This window comes from Meleagris gallopavo, chromosome 8 (genome assembly GCF_000146605.3).
Source record: "Meleagris gallopavo isolate NT-WF06-2002-E0010 breed Aviagen turkey brand Nicholas breeding stock chromosome 8, Turkey_5.1, whole genome shotgun sequence".
In the NCBI taxonomy this organism is placed as follows: Eukaryota; Metazoa; Chordata; class Aves; order Galliformes; family Phasianidae; genus Meleagris; species Meleagris gallopavo.
In genome coordinates, this window is record NC_015018.2 from 14,450,860 (window position 1) to 14,467,775 (window position 16,916).

Here is a 16,916-nt window from a genome sequence, read left to right on the forward strand (position 1 = left end):
AAAAAAAAGTGCCCGGGCTGTGACAAGTCCTCTGCACCGCCCGAGGGAGAGAGAAGGGTGATTACGGCAAATCGCAGCCCGTCACCCAGCGCGGAACCAGCCCCGCCGCACGCTCTCCGCTACCCCGCGTAACTCCGGGCAATCTGACCTCGGCTGCAGGTTCCCTCCGCCGGCCGTGACCTCCTTTCTCTGCCCGTGCGTGCGTCTGCAGAGCGGTTCCTGCGGAATGTGCTGCCCCTGAAACGCGATCGCGGCTCCTCTCTCTCTCTCGCTCGCCCGCTCCCGCTCCGTCTCTCGCTCGCTCGCTCTCTCTCCTGGCCGCAACCAGAGCCAGAACACAACAACAACACGGCCTCCCCCACCCCCTTCCCCAAACACACGCCGAAGAGCCCCAGACGAGCCGGGAGGGGGGTGGAGGGAATCCCCCGGCAGCGGATGGATGGCACCGGTTACCTTCCGCGAGCCTCTTCGCGGGAGGGGGCAAAAAGCAGACGGATGCCGAGAGCATACCTTGTGCCTCCCCTCCTCCTCGGCGGGCGCCTCTTCGCACTCCCGGCGCTAAAGGTGGACGGCCGGATCGGCTCCGGCGGGGGAGGGGAGCCGCGCCGGCAATTAGCGCCGAGGAATTAACGCCGAGCCCGGCCCGAGCCCCGGCCTCCCGGTGCGGGCGGGCGCGGATCGCGAGCGCTGGTGCTGAGACACAGGACCTGATAACAGCTAATTGAAAGGTTAATCTACATAGGCTGTGACAGAAGAGGTCCCTCCCCACTTTTTTTATCTGCTGTTGGCAAGTGGGAAATTGAGAGCTCCCCCCACCTTTTTCCCTCAAAGAAAAAAAAAAGGGAGAGCGAGCAAGGGGAAAAAGGAGGCAATAAAGTTTGGGGGAGGCGCGGCCCCGCGGCCGCCGTTGGGCTGAGGAGGGGGCGAGCGGGGCGGGAAGGCCGTGCAGCCATGGAGCCATGCTGCCAAGGGCCGCGCAAGCAACGCGTGAAAGTTTTAATCCCCGAGGTGGTTTTGTCAGTCATGGTTCGCAAACACCTCTTTTCGCTCAAGTGACCAGGTATCATGGGCTGTGGTACCAGGCAAGGGAGGAGGAGGCGGTCCTGCCCACCTGGGCAGCTCCTCCAGTTAGCGCCAACCCTGAGCCCCATTCCTGAGCCCCATCCCTGACATCCTTTGCCATGTGTTTGGGTGCCACTCTGCCAAGCTTTATAGGATTAACGTCTGGTCCTGAAAAAGAAAAGATAAAGTATTTATATAAAAAAATAATAATAATCATTGTGCACACAGAGAGGGGAAAAGAAAGAAACTTGAGTGGGCAGCAAATGACCTCCTACAATAAATCAACAAGGTCTTTCCTAGATCATGTATTGCACGTAGGCCAGTAACGGGAAAAAATGTTTCCATAATAATATATTAGCCATTTAGGTTTAGTGCAACTTTTTTTCAGTCAATTCCTGTGGATACTGAATAAGGAAGCTCCTTAGCGGTGTTTCAGAGCGCTGTAAAATTGAATGACCTACTTACAGACATCACCAGGTGAAAATGTTTTTCCAGCGCATAGCTGTGATACCGTACCTGTTGACTGAGGAGCTGGTCTTTTAATGGCCAGATGCAGCCTTTTAAATGTAGAACAGCAAACTGAAATGTGTAGTAACCTAATATTTATTGGAAAATCCTTCAAAGTTCATGTATTATGCAGGATTTGGCTGTGATTGAAAATGGTTTTTAAATTATTGGAAACAATGTAAATCATTACAGCATAATTTGTAGCAATAGTATTCTGAATGTTGTGTCAACATTTCCATTATAGACCTTTTTTCTTTTTTTTTTTTCCTTGGGAAATTTACAACTTGTTCAGTGGTAAGAGAGAAAAATAATCTCTTGAAACTGAAACTTGGCATGGTACGTCCCAGTTCAGGAAACAAAACACTGGAGAAAACTTGACAATCTGTTTGGCCATTTTAAAATTATGAGTGTGCTGAAGAATAGCACAGAAAAAAAATCATAAAAGTCTCTACTTTAAATACGTGTATTTGTTCTTTTTATAAAAATAAACTTTAGAGGACAATATATCCTTAGGTATTGAGTTCCAGGTTTTATTATATTCAAAAATCTTTTGTTTGAAGATAAAGTCCTATGGATCTTGACATTTACAGGTGTATCTAATACTATGTAAAGCACATGAACTTCTTTATTGGTTAATCATTCTCCAATGAGGTTAGATCCTCTATCACTGTCAATTTTACTCTGTCCCAAGAAACAGTATTACTATTTCAAAAGAATTGCAACATGTGAATTTTGGGCAGTTCAACTTGAAAAACAATTGGTGGTCTAAAACAATGTGTGTTGCACAGACAAACCATACGTGCCAGAAACACTTTGGAGCTAACCAAGAATGTCTAGTATGTTAGGCGCTTTTTGCTTTGTGATCTAGATAAGAAATCCTTCTTTTCTTGTGTGTAAACACAATAATTCCTATTTAAAACTGAAGCTACATTAAAAATAACCACTGAAAAATTATAAGCCCATCAAGAAAGTCAGTGTAAGCAATTCAATTCAAATAAGCAAATTAAGCAAATAAAAGTTGAACATGTCTACTACTGCAAAACTCTGGGGCATTTACTCTCCCACATACTCTATAGAACTGATGAGGTACAAAGACAGTTTATGCCCCCAGATAGTAACAAGTGTCTGGACGCCTTCACATCAAATATACCCATCCCATCTTCTAAAAATACATCCCTATTACTAAAAGTAAAAAAAAATATAATGCTCTCTAAACTCAAAGACACTCTCGTCTGCTTTTAGAAGGAAGTTCTATGGGTCAGTTCACCCTGTTCTGTTAATTTCCTTGCTTCAATTACAGTGTAAACACCCCTTTTTTTTTTTTCCTCCCTTTGGAAAAATATATTTGGTTGCACATCTGTATTGAAGTGTTCATAGTAACCATATCCTTACTTTCAACTGTCCTTAGGATGTTTCCAAAACCTCATGTACAGTGGCTATTTTTGAATCACAAGGAAGAGAAAGCAAGAAGGGGGGAGCATGGTCTGAGTTAAATTCAATTCTCAAAAAATTGAAATCTGAAGATTACTATATGTAGAGCAGTGAGACTATAGTAAGTCAGGCTGGAGACTTAAATGAAGCCTAGCCACATGCAGACCAGATTCATCACTGTACAGAAAGAAATTTTCAGACACTTGTCTGAAATCAGCAAAAATATTTTTGTGCATTTAACTTCTGCCATATATAAGATTTTTTCTTCGAGGGCTTTAATCACTGGTGGAAATCCATTACAGTCAGTGAGGTTGCAGCATAGTTAGGAACAATGATATGGTTGTTCATATAATTGTTATAGCAACAGATCTCTATGGATCTTTGGAGCTGTTGAGAGTGAAGTTTTGACCCATATCAAAGTCAGTGGCAAAACTTTCTCTGCCTTTCACAAAGCCAGGATGTTCTTTCTATTATTACCATACGTACCCACATATGTGAGTACACTCACTTGGAAATTGCCTTCCCTGGCACAAGCTGCTGAAAGAAGTGACCTTGGGCAGAAAATTCACTATAAGAGTGCAGTCTTCTCAGCCTCTACAGCTATCCCAAGCATGTCCCCGCTGACTGGCCTCATGCATATATTCTTTACTTTTACTTACCTCCTCTGCTTGGCTTACCTGCCATGGGTTCAGCACCTTCCATGCATCCCTGACCTTCAACTTTATATTTGTTCTAGATTTAAACTTTCTTTCTTTCTTTTTTTTTTTTAACTTAGGATTTTCTTTTTACAGCCCTGTGTGTTGCAATTCCATTTGAAAGATTAATCCATGTAACTAAGTCTACCCAGCTAAATACAAACAGGTTTCTTGGCTTCTGTATGGGGATATGCATTACTGCCCGCAACAGAGCATCATTGTACTATTTAAACAGTATTAATTAACTATACTATGTATCATACAAATGTATACATGCATTTAGTTATACACACATGGAGTGAATAACCTATGGGCACAATTACTGATAATTTGCTGTCTCATCTATTACATTTAATAAATTTGAATAAAAATATATAATAGTCTTCTGCTGCCACCTTATTGATATAGGGGCATTTTAATTCCTGAAACTAACAGTTTATAAGGTAAATGCTACAGCAGTCTCAACTCAAGAGCTGAGATTGGTATGATACTATAATTTGGAAATAAATGTTTGTGGTAGATCAGCTGTCATCCCACAGGGACAGAGACAGTGACTTTTTATAATAAATCCCACATGTTCCATTCTACTCCAGCAAATATTCCACGCTGTCAGATCAAAGTACTTCACAATCCTTAATTAATTAGTTCCTATAAGAGCTCTGTTAGATGAATGCATACTATTTTTCCCGTTTTCCAATCAGGGGTACAAAGAACAGAGCACAGCCATCAGAAGGGGATGCCAACATAAGGAAGAATCTGTCCACCTGGATTCCAAGGGTCTTGCTCTAGTCACAGGAGGTCCTGTCATGGAGATAGCTGTGCTAGCCCAGGAGAAGAAACTTGCTCAAAATGCACATTTGAAACCCTGTGTCTTTTTGCTGTATTATACATGTTTGAAGCAGCAGAACAAAGATATAGGGGCACAATGGAACAAGGCCAAAAGCAAAGCACAAAAAACAGGTGGTTCTTTCAGATGACAGTATCCTGTGCAGCAATGTCTTTCATATATACAGTATCTCACAACACATTCTTTTATACACATTATAAAGCATTAGTAAGTGATTAATAGCCATTTTAATAAATGGTAATCAATTCTTATTAGTCCAGTGGGTTATCAGATTTTTTGTAACAATCACTGTCACCTGAAATACTTCCTATTGATGTATTTAAACTCTGTAGTCTTTACCTGCTACCTCACAAATGGAATCTCAGCATGACCCAAAACAAATTATCTGAAAAGGATTATCACCGAGGCCGCACAGTAAAATATTAGTTATATTTATATTGGATTTAAATTTCTCCCTTTACCACATAAAATGCGCTGATATGACAGGAAGCATTTTGTTGCCGTAAGAGTGCAAGAGTAGTGTTTTCTAGGCTAATCCCAGGAGGAGGGCCGGGGATATTGCAGGCTTCTATATCACTCAGTATCACTGAACTTGGAGCAGCTTTGTGTTTTTGTACACATACACATTAATGCTTTGTGAGGACAGCTGATGAGATGACGGATGGAACTGAAAATAAATAGGGATCAGTTTGCTCTGAGCGAGTGAAAGCTGCTGTAATCAGGGGCCGTTCATGTCCTTCTTGCTACCGTCCTGCTGCGATTAGTTAGGCTAGGTGAAAGGGGAGGATGCTGCTGTTTGCAGGAACCATTTTAACACCTCAGCTTGTCTTTGTGAGCTTTAAAGTAATTAACTCTCCAATCATTATCGGTTGACTTTGTCCGCAGGTTTAGGTTTCCCTCCTGCTGTTCCCTTTGGGGATATTGGGTTGTCACTTTATAACAGGGGGGGGATTCTTTGAGTTCGCACAAAATCCTTTTCACAGCTTTCCAACAGCTTTTTGTACTCTCCAAACTGCTGGAATATTCCCATTCTGTTTTAATGAACATTACTTTTATAACTTTCTCCAGATCCAACTGGACAAGAGAGGGGAGGGAAAAGGGAGGGGAAGGAAGCCTTTCTAGAAAGCCTTGCTGAGCCCTTCAGATGGAAAGGACATCCTCTGAACTTAGAAGCCAATAAAAGAGATTGCAAAGGCAGCTTTGCTAAATAAGGTTACTTTGAGCCACTGAAGGATCCTGTCAGTCCTTAATGTGACTGAATGAATCCTCACAACTTCCAATTGTGATGTGGTGTACTACATTCTAGCTCAGTTTTAGCCAGGGGAAAAATTCCAGACTTGAAGATGCTGGCAGTCCCTTAATGGTCTAACATTGCCGAGAAACATGGAGAAAAAGTGGGAGGAGAAAGCTTGACCCTACTTTTATTAATCCTATCCTCCTCCAATTTCTGCTGCATTTTTTAAAATCCTAATAATAAGCTGTAGAAATTGCAATGTTACCAGGCACCTAATTTGGAGACTTTTCTGACTCTGCACAGCCCTCGGTGTATAACAGGACTAGACAAGCAGCCACAGCAATAAGAAGTATGAGCAAAAGGCACACCCATCGCATTTCAGGCTCAACGGATAGAGAAAGCCCTCACCTACTGCAGAGCTGCTTGGAGCACTTCCCCTTTCGGTTTCTGCTCAGCATCTCCTGGCACACCCACCTTCTCATGAAAGATGGGAGCTGGGGAAATAACCCACATGACAAACCAGCTCTAAATTTGCTGAGTTCAGGTCTAGAAAAACCATAGGTCTGTTCTGTGTCATTCGGAAGCTGAGCAGCCTCATCTGCAACCTTCTCCTTTTGCAGCTTTTAACCAGGCAGGATTGGGTTGGTCTCAAGGGCACAATCACTGTCTCAGATGGAGTTTTAGCAAAGTCTGCATGACGCTTTCTTTACTTTCTTTGCTGGCAGTGTTAGTTGTGAGATTCCCTTGCTAAATAAAGCTCTGGCCACATAAACAATTTATTTCAGTCACTTCCCATAGCTGTCGATGCCAGAGCAGCTCTACCTGTGTTAGCTACACCAGGAGGCCTGTCAGAGTCAGATGGCAATATACCACATCAATTCAAACACCTTTCAGAAACCTTTAGATTTGCTCAACACTATTTTAAAAATAGCCAGTGGCTTGCTAGAGTTCCCAACCTAACTGGTTCTTAAATTATTGTCACTCACAGCAGGATTTTGTATTAAATACCCTTTGGGATGGAAAATTGAGTGAAAAGGGATTTTGGGGGCAGGTGGGATTTGTTTTTTTCTGAGTCAGGTAATGAGAATGTGAACTACTGTAGCAGCTAGGAAGAGCTGAGATCATAATATTTGAGGTCCAGAAGTGGGCCACAAGGATGATTAGAGGGCTGGAGCACCTCCTCTATGAAGACAGGCTGAGGAAGAAGGCTATGGGGTGACCTCACTGCAGCCTTTCAGTACCTAAAAGGAGCCTTTAAACAGGAGGGGAGTAAACTCTTTGAAAGGGTAGATAACAGTAGGACAAGGGAAAATGATTTTAAGTTGAAGGAGGGAAGATTTAGGTTGGATGTCAGGGAGAAGTTCTTTACTACAAGTGGTGAGGTGCTGGAACAAGCTGCCCAGAGAGGTTGTGGATGCCCCATCCCTGGAGGTGTTCAAGGCCAGGTTAGATGGGGCCCTGGGCAGCCTCGTCTAGTATTGAATGTGGAGGTTGGTGGGCCTGCATGTGGCAGGGTTGTTGGAGATTCATAATCCTTGGGGTACTTTCCAACCTTGACCATTCTGTGATTCTGTGATAATATATCAGTGCTGGAAACATGAAGCATCTTCATATGTATTGAGCTATACAAACTGTCTCCTCAGTGGTACATGGGATAGTTAGCTGGTGATTTATCAAGATGCCAGGAAAGAAATTGCATTATCCAGCACAATTAAGCCCTTTCTTTATTTCTTTAAAACAAAACAGAAAAACAAACAAACAAATAAACAAAAAACACCAACTCACAGACAGAAGCAAGTTCCACCTCTCAGCTGATGGAGAGGGTCAGAATCGCTTCCCCAGCCCTGGCCAGAACCCCCCCTGTCATCCACATCTCATTCGCCTTTGTTATGCGATATCCCACAGTGCCAGCTAAGTCAGGGAGTTGTCACACTCCTGGCTGGTGCAGCAGGATACAAAATAGCTGGGGGTGGGGAGAAAGACTGGAATGGTTGGGAGGTGGAAGGGAAAAGGCCCTTTTTTTTTGTGAAAACAGTAGCACCAGCTGCATCCTGCAAGTCGCTAAATTAGCCAGTCAGTTGTTTTTCTTTTAATTTTTGTGTGAATTCAAGAATAGGTTGTGGATGTCTTGGCAACTCATGAATGAGGCTCTTTATGAAAGAATTCACCTTGCAGAGGGGCTGCTGTCAGATGCACAAGCCTCTTTCCATTAATTAAGCTGCAGAACATCCCGTTTTTTTTTTCTCCATCCCTCTCAACGCCTGGATAATCAGGCCCTGTGCCTTTCCACAACACCACCGCTGCCTCCCATGCTCCTCACAGCATTTCACCCACTGCTAATTCTGGGCTGCCAGATTTTTATTTTTTTTTATTTTTTATTTTTTAAATCTTAGCTTATTGCTGCTAAGTGAGGTATCATGCCAACTGAGCTAAGAATGAAGATGAATATTCTGCTTCACTGCAACCAGTAGCATTCCCTATGCACTATTTTCAGCTGAAGGGTGGCCTAAGAACAAAGTCGGATATTTTCAAAAGCTCAGCTGGGAGTTAATCAACTCCTATTGTCTTGCAGCAGAGCTGGGTGCTTTACTTGCATCTCCAGTGAGGTACCCCCTCTGCTGTTGCTTACATAGAGCTCCGCACAGAAAGCGTGGAGATCTTCCATATGTATAGCAGTGATCTTCTATTAGATGTGCATCAACTAAACCGGATGAGGTTGGGGTGTGATTATGGGTGTAGTTTAGCATGAGCAGATAGACAGGTGTGGAGCAGCAAGAACCCAGGGCAATGAGCCCTCACCTGGCTGTGCCACTGTCTGAACAAGGAGTGTGACTGCAGCTGAAGAGCCTTCACATTTTTAGTGGATGTGCTCAGGTGTGTGTTTGTGGTGTTATTCGCCTGCTTCAGGGAATAATCCAACATCCTTTAAAACCAGTGAAAGGTTTCCTCTGACTTTGGTGAGCTCACTATTGTATTGCAAGTGTTTGCATGTTTGGGCTTATTTTTGTATTCTGAGTGACTGGGATTTTAAATCAGCCTTACAAAGTTACAGTATGTGGTATTAATGACAAGCTTTTAAAAACAAATCTGTTCATTTTCCTTCTTTTTCAGGTAAAGCTGAACATTCATTTCCTGAAAATGAAGCAATCTTCAGTAGACACACAAAATAATTAACCTGGACTAAATTAAAATAACTTGAAGTTAAATAAAGAGCTCATCTGTCGCCTCTGCTTTTGCTGGGAAGCAAGGGAAACATAAAAGAATCAAAAAAAAAGCAAATATCAAATTATCTATCAGGAAAGGAATCTAAAAATATATGTAGTAAACTCTTTACATCATAAAAATAACTTTCTCACTGGAAATGCCAAAACACATAGGAGATCACTGAATTAGTAGTAATAGCGAATAAGAAAATAACAAATGCTTTATAGTGGAAATATGCATTTTCTTCTTTCTGGGATTGCTGGGATTTTCTAAAGATTATGAAATTATCTATTTATAAGTTTTCCTCACAGTAAAATTTGAAAGACCACTTATACTGTGGAGTAGAAACTATCTGAATGCAGGCGACACCTCCAAGAACGAGCATTCACAATAAACTCAATGTTTTCACTACTGCGCTTTGACTTTTTAATCCAGTGCCATAATTTGATTAAAATGAAAACACTGAATATTTACTGATAAATGGAGAAAATTCAAGAATGTAAGAAAAATATTTCTACTTTCATTAGCTTCAGGGAAATAAGCCTTACTTCTTTCTCTTGTCATCTCCTCTCAAAATCAGGCCCCGAATTCCTGTGCCTACATACACCTATCTCAGAAAAGACACTAATATTGCTGAAGAGATGAAACAGTAGTAGCCAGCAGCGTCTCCCAAGTGTTAAACACATGGCACTGTCTCTAGTCTTGCTGGAAGCTCCTTGCTACTCTTTTCCTATTTGTTATGTAGGAATGACACCATACTGTCTTGGACTGAAGCAGACTTGGAACTCAGAAATGCTCCTGTCTGTGCGAATGCTGGGCATTGTCAAAGATAATGCATTCAGCTTGGGAGGGTGCTTCTGGATATAGAGATAAGCCCATTCAATTTCAATTGCTGCATGTTTTTTCCCCTATTATAAAAATTAACCTCTCATAAAAGAATTAGCACTGAGTTTACATGTTGACTCTATAGACACTGGATAATTGCTTTGAAAGAGAAAAAAAAGAATCTCTAGAAAATTACATTTCTCCTTTTGCTACTAAAATTACAAACTTCAGAGTTCCCAGCTGGTAATATAAGCAATCAAAACTGGGTCTCTTGAGTGCAGTTGCATGACACACATGAACAACAATCTCATTTCATAAAGAATTAACCCGCAGCCCACCACGCTCACTGCTTCCCACTCTTGCCACCAAGGCTGTCTGATTGGAGCACTGTAGCTCCCACTTAGCACAGGCAGCAATGTCTGGGAGGGTTGGGTGACACCAAAGCCTCACCATATCAACAGAAGGGCCTACTTCAGTTTGGAATTTCTTGATCTATTTGAAATTCTCTTTTTTTTATTTTTTATTTTTCCCTTTCAAGAGAAGGTAGAAGGACAGGAATCATTTGTTTTGGGTTGATAATCCAGTTCTTTAAGTGTTCCAAGCATAATATCACAGAAGGAAAGCATGAGACATAGACCCACAGATTCAAATGGGGAAAAGCTGGTAAATTTTCTTCCTTCAGCAGGATCCCTGCCTGCAAGGTGCTCCTTAGAGCTTAGACTTAAGGATGGTCTGCAAATAAAACCCAGAATGACCAAAGAATTTAGTCGTGAGCCTCCCTCTACGAGTTATCTCAGAGTGATCCAAGTAGAGATTCTCTCAACATGTCCTCAGTGCTTCATAGACTGAAGACCTTGGGCAATCAAGAGACTGTTCCTGGGGTTCAGGTCAGTTTAAATCCCTCCTCACCAGTATTTAAACTACTGCAATCCCAATGATAGTCCCAAATCAGTTCTCCTTTATTACTCTCTATTGCAGTGGTTATCTAGAGTAAACAGTTGCTGTATTCCTCACCAGTAATCAATTCAGCAACCTGTAACCACTTGCTTCTTTTACTTCAAGTCTGTTTTGAAGTATTTTTAGCCTAAACATTCAAACGAGCACCACATCATCCAGTTGTGTCAGGCTGCCTTTCAGAGGGCTTTGTGCTACAAAATCCAGTCTGGAGAAAGGTTATTCACACATTCAGAAGACTGACTTTGCAGGCATATGTACATGTTTGTATTTGAAATTTCAGGACTGACAGCCCTTCAAAACCAATTGCCTTCTCTTGGGACAGGAACATGATCCTTTATTTCTCTTTGATCTGAGAACTGACACTACTGTGATCTCTATCACAAGTCTAACAACATTCAGCATGCTGAGCTTTACAGGCAGGACTGACTGCTCGAGTGGAGGGACTCCATGCTGCCCTTGAGGAAACTGTTGCTCTTTTTTGTTTTTTTCTTTTTTTTTAATCTCCATGTTGTAGGGGGAAAAAAAGCTTTTAGACATCACATGATCCATACGGACTCAAACAACAGTTGATTTCAGCAGCATCTTACATTTTTCCAGCAGTTTAGTACAAGACTTTTTCTTCAGATCAAAAGATGCAACAGGTCACCAAATATGCAGTGAAGAAATAAACCTATCCCCCATGTGCACCAAGAAGCACCACTACATGCCAGATTCCCCTGACAAATGCATGTAGTCAGAGCCCAGGAAAATCAGCACTCCACACGGCATGCATCATTCCAGAGTGGCAGCTGCCTGCCAGTGACAAAAGTCTGGCTTCTTTTCTCATGGTGAATTACAATAGAGCACAGCAGTCATTGCAAGTCCAGCAAAAAAGGGGGCTGCATGCAGTGTGCTGCTCAGCTGAGGGGCATCATTGGGACTGAGCAAGCCACAGCTGGCAGCTTCCCCAGGCTCGTGCCTTCAGCCCAGGGCCCTGCCCTATCCTCTGCTGCAGCGCCAGGCTGCACGTGTCCTACCAGCTGTGCTGGGTGCCGGGCTCCTGGCACATGGGAGCCTTATGGCTATGCTTAAGAAGGCAGGATCATCTGCAGCTGTGAAACACATTTAAAAACCAAAAGAACTCAGGTGCTCAGAACTGCATGCATAATTCTAAAATCCCAAATAAAAAGAGTCTAAAACTTCAGAAGACTTAAGTGAAATTCAGAGACTGATACAAGTTCTTTTGACAGAGATAAATGAGCTACATCCATTCATGGAAAGAAAAACAATTTTATGATCATGTAGTAGAATTGTTTCTAATTAATTCACAATCAATATTTCATACTGCTGAAGCAAGGTCTGAGACAAGCGACAAGAAATCCTTCATCTGACACATCCCAGCAGTAGCATGGGTGCTGAATCACCATTTCTAACCATTACTCACAAGTTTTTGTGATAGCTTTTTACTCATCTCTTACGTTCCATCAGCTCCTGGACTTACATGAGATATCAGCAGCAGGCCAGCAGCCAGTGGGACACACGGGCTGGCAACCGGGCAGGGCAGAGTCCAAAACCACAACCAGGTTTGATCAAGATTGAAGCTCACCACACAGGCCTGTGGTGAAGAGGCAGATCCTGAGGCCAGGCTGGGCAGTCCGATAGCTAACAGAAGGCCTGTGGTGAAGAGATAGTACCAAGGTGAAGAGAAGAATTCAGCATATGAACTGCAACCTGAATAAAATAAACCCGTAGCCAGGCATATGCATAGCAGTACAACTAGCAACTAATGCTTCTGCTGGATAGCCCAAGACTGAGCTGAATTAGGGCTTATGGATGGGAGCTGGGGGGGAGGGAGGAAGCCCCAGGTAAAGCTGGTCAGGGTCATCAGTACTTATACATTCTGACATACAGGTGTGCTCTGTGTTTTCATGTGGTCTTAATAAACAAATGCCGTGAAGAGTACCATACATTTACCTAGCACATAGTGCAGGACTTTAATGTTATACAAATAATGACCTGATCCTACAAAACCTTCTATATGTTACTGAGATCTTGCTGCACTTGGGTAAAAGGATGCTGGGTGCTTGCACTGATGAAGCTATTTCACTGCAATAAGCTGCAATAAGTGAGCTCTGGTTTGCATCACTGGAGTGTGTTTGCATATTGCACTTCCAGAGAAAAGAAAACCTTCCACATTGCAAGAATCTGCTATACACAAAAATCCCACTACAAACATCTATGTGAGCAGCTCCAGTGAAGTCAATACTCTACAGAAGTGCTGTGTGGATGATAGCAAAGCCAAATGAAATGGTCTTTGACTTCTGCATTTCGTTGGAGGCTCACTGGAAAGCTCATCCGTATCATTTCAGGCCTTTCTGTGGTATCTGTTGCCTTTTGATTTATAAAATTGCACATGGAAAAGGTGTAGCAAATGTTATTGGCTATGAGAACTCAGTCTTTTGGAAGAATCATCATTAGAATCAGTCTGAAGTCCAGCCAAATGTTCTCAGTCTTTTCATTTCAGTTCTTGATAGATGCTTTCCTGCTGAAAGGGGAGCTGGAAAAATTGTCCATATTTCCACTCAATGCAACATTTGTCCTCCATCAGCTGCTTATTTCTGATTCTTTTTTCCTGTCATATGTATCTTAAACTGATAGACAAACCTAAACTGTATCTTATAATTACTGCATAGAGTGAGAATTATATCTTAAAAGTCAGTGCAATCTTATTCATAAAGTAATACAGTTATTTTAGGGCAGGATCCTGGAAAGGTGGTAAAAAAATTAACAATACAAGAAAACAACTTCTGCATTAAGATTCAAACAACTTCACAACTGTATGAAACTATAGGCACATGCTCATGCATGCATGTAACATACTCTTAGTGTAGTGGCACATTATTATGAGTTTACACATAGGCTATTAAAATAATGTAAATAAACAAAAAAAAAAGCAGATTACCAGAAAAACTGCAGTAACAATGTTCAGACCCAAACGATAAACTCAAGCAAGCTGAGAAGAGCCAGAACATTTATGATTTCATTCTTCTCCTACAACATTTGTTTTCACCACCTTATCTACAAAAGAGATGTGGGGGCGGGGGTGAGGTTCTGAAGTGCCAAGATTGTTTCTCCAACCAAGCTCAGGCTGGGTCTTGTTTGACTGAAATGGAAATATGCCTTTTGCAGCAAGCTCTGAGTCTGAACAAGACTTGCCACGTCCACTCAAACAACAGCTCCGACAGAAAGACCAATCCCAATCTGTCTGTGGGGAAAGTCCTTTAGGAGAGTGTAGTGGCCCAGAATTTAAGCAGAACAACCAATGCAAACTGATGGCAGTACAATTGTTCTTCCCTCTTTTGGCCATCCTCCGAACAGAGCTAGCAGCATGGTCCTTGTTTGGAGAGCCATGCTGCAGCTGAGCAGGGCAGTGCTGGTGCAGAACAAAGCACTACCTTCAGGCAAGCCAGCGGGAAGGAATTGGTAAACAAAGTTACCCATAAAGTGAGAATGCAGCACTAACATAAATGAAAGTGATTGTAAACTGTGTTAATGCATGGATAATTAATGTGGTAAATACAACAGAAGAGAAGGCACACAAAACTCTGCTTTGGTGAATGTAGAAAAACCTGTCAGAAATAGATGTCAAATATACCTTTTGTAGCTTCGCTGAGGTATTTTGCAGTGCAACAATCAAAACAAACATGCAGATTCCAATTATGGGACAAGAATCTTCTTGCAGTCTGTGTTAGGAGTTCTCTGGCAGCTCACTTTGCAGCATGCAGCTCTTGTGCTGCACTGAGAGCTCTTGTGCTGAGAGCTCAGGTCCTACATAAGACCCCAGTTCCTCTGGTAGGAGAGTTCATGTAGCTCTGAGAACAGCAGATCAGCTTGTACCCTTGCAACAAAATCACTTTTCTGATTAAACTGCGTGTATATAGAAGAGTTTCTTTGTTTAATTCTTATTTGGTTGTGATGATGTGTTTCGTTTCTGGCTGTTCAGCTTCTGCAGTTTAATGTTTATGACTGCATCTTGGGCTTCTGAGGTGGGCATCCATCTCATGTGGTGCTTACCATCAGGGTCCTCTCCATCCTATGTTTAGCAGCATGTCCGTTAGCACCAGCAGGTGCTGAGCAGCCTCACCATTTCCTCAGGGACGGAATAAACATTTGCTAGACCAAAAGCAACAAGCAGCCATTATACTTCGAAAATCTACATCCAGAAGGGAAGATTGCAGATATTAAGGCCAACAGGGACCATTCCACATTGCATAGCAACTTTCCAACCTGTTCCACCATAGTTAAACAAGAGCAAACGCATGCAGACAGAGGCTGTCGAAGGGCCCTGAGAACAGCCACCCTCCTGGAGCTTGGCTGCCTGGGCTGAGGGCCAACCTAGAGACAGTGCAGCTGGGAGCTGCCCAGCTCCTTTGCTGGACACACCAATCCCAGCCAAAGCCTTTCCTACACTGCACCACAGTGAATATCACAGCACCAGTAAGCATCATAAGATGAAAAAATAAAATTTGCAAAAAGTCAAAGAGTTCAGAGAAACCATGATCAACACATTGGGATGCCTCAGCTGATTTGGCTGCACGCTGGGGCCCAGCTCCTGAAGAAGCCTTTTTGTGCCTATGGCTGGACTCCTCCTGCAGCTGCTCAAGCCTTTTGCAACCGCAGTGTTGTGACACAGTCGTGATTTTACCACAAAAGTGGCGTTGGCCTGCCATGAACCCTGAAGAGCTCAGCCCCAGCGAGGAAGGGAGGCTGGCAGCAGCACAACTGACTGAGCCTGGTTTCCTTAGGAACCCAGCCCAGGAGAGCAAGGAAGTAAAAGCATGTGTGTTCTGGTAGGCAGTGAATAATCCATTAAAACTCTTAATTAAAAATTTAAACATGTGTTTGCTAATTACATCACCCTCCTCCTGCCCTCAAAAAGCAGCAAATGAGCATGGTTATACACCTGCCTGTGTGTTTGTTTCCTTGTGATGATGCTCACTTGTTCAGCAACCCAAATAACAGCTCAGGTAGCAGCTGCCTTTGTGAAAACATTCTGGGAAAGAGCAATGACAAATATTTTCTTTTTTGTACTGAACGACGGGACTGTTCACAGGAATTCCGCTCGCTGCTGATGCATGCCCTGAATCTGTGGACATTTTCCGTATATCTATGCAGATGCTAATAGTTCTCATCTCTCAGACATGGCTATTTAAAACCATCAGTGCACACTGTGCTGGTCAGCCATCTCAAGATCTGTGAAAAAAAAGGAAGAGATTGGTTAAATGCTTTAAAAAGTAGGCTCTAAGGATATGAAAATGAACAAGGCTATTGTCTGTAAGCTCAGAAACTGCAGAGGAAGGTCTGCTGGGGCTCTAGCCCTCCAGAGGACCTCAGCTTTGCTGGCATAGTGTGGGGCTCCACATGTAGAGTACGGGATGAGAAGCCTCAGCAGACCTCAGGTTAATAGTTGTTCTCTGAGCTGGGAAAGCTGATTTATCCATTGCTAGGGGGGTAGGACAGTGTTTTCCACACTGTTGCTATTTATTATATCATTAATTTGGCAGGAATTAACCCACTTCTGGCAGGTAGTGTATGTCTAAACATTATTACAACTGTGCTGTGCTATAATGGGAACACTGGGTGAAGAATCAGTCTGAGCAGGAGGGCTGTTGTCTGCTGTGGGGATGGTCACCCTCACCAGGTATTTGCCCAATCTGCTCTTCCCAGACCTGCCTTCACACAGGGTCCTAACACAGCCTGCTGCACCACTTGCGAAAGAGTCCATCCAGGGCTTATTTCCTTGTGGCATGTAGAGGCCTCTCTACTGCATAAGGCCTTCCCCAATTCCATCTAGAAAAAATGTGGCAGGCAGTAAGAATCAGTGAACCATAAATTCTAATGTGGTGCTCCATTGACATGGCACTGCCTGGAGACTTTGAATGACCCTCTGATATGATCTTTAAAGTGTTAAATCTTAGTGTATTAAGTAATTGTTTTAATGCTCTGTGGGTGATTCTTGAGAAGGCCTCTCTCTCCTCCAAGGTACGGACAAGATGGCCACCTGCTGCCACTGTGTTTCCCCCCATGCAGAGCCTGACAGAAGCACTGAATGCACTGCCCCATGAGGTGATACACTTGCTACTGTAGGGTAAGGAAACCAGTTGGTTCTTCTTTT

General features: G+C 42.9%; 1 protein-coding gene across 1 annotated transcript in view; it reads right to left on the reverse strand.

Annotated features, from left to right (window-relative positions):
• Window positions 1-690, reverse strand: part of KAT6B (lysine acetyltransferase 6B) — a 92,037-nt gene extending 91,347 nt beyond the window's left edge. Inside the window, 1 exon segment of the mRNA XM_010714372.3 lies at window positions 149-690. The gene's annotated coding sequence lies outside the window, so the exon portion shown is untranslated.
• Between the last annotated feature and the right edge of the window lie 16,226 nt (window positions 691-16,916).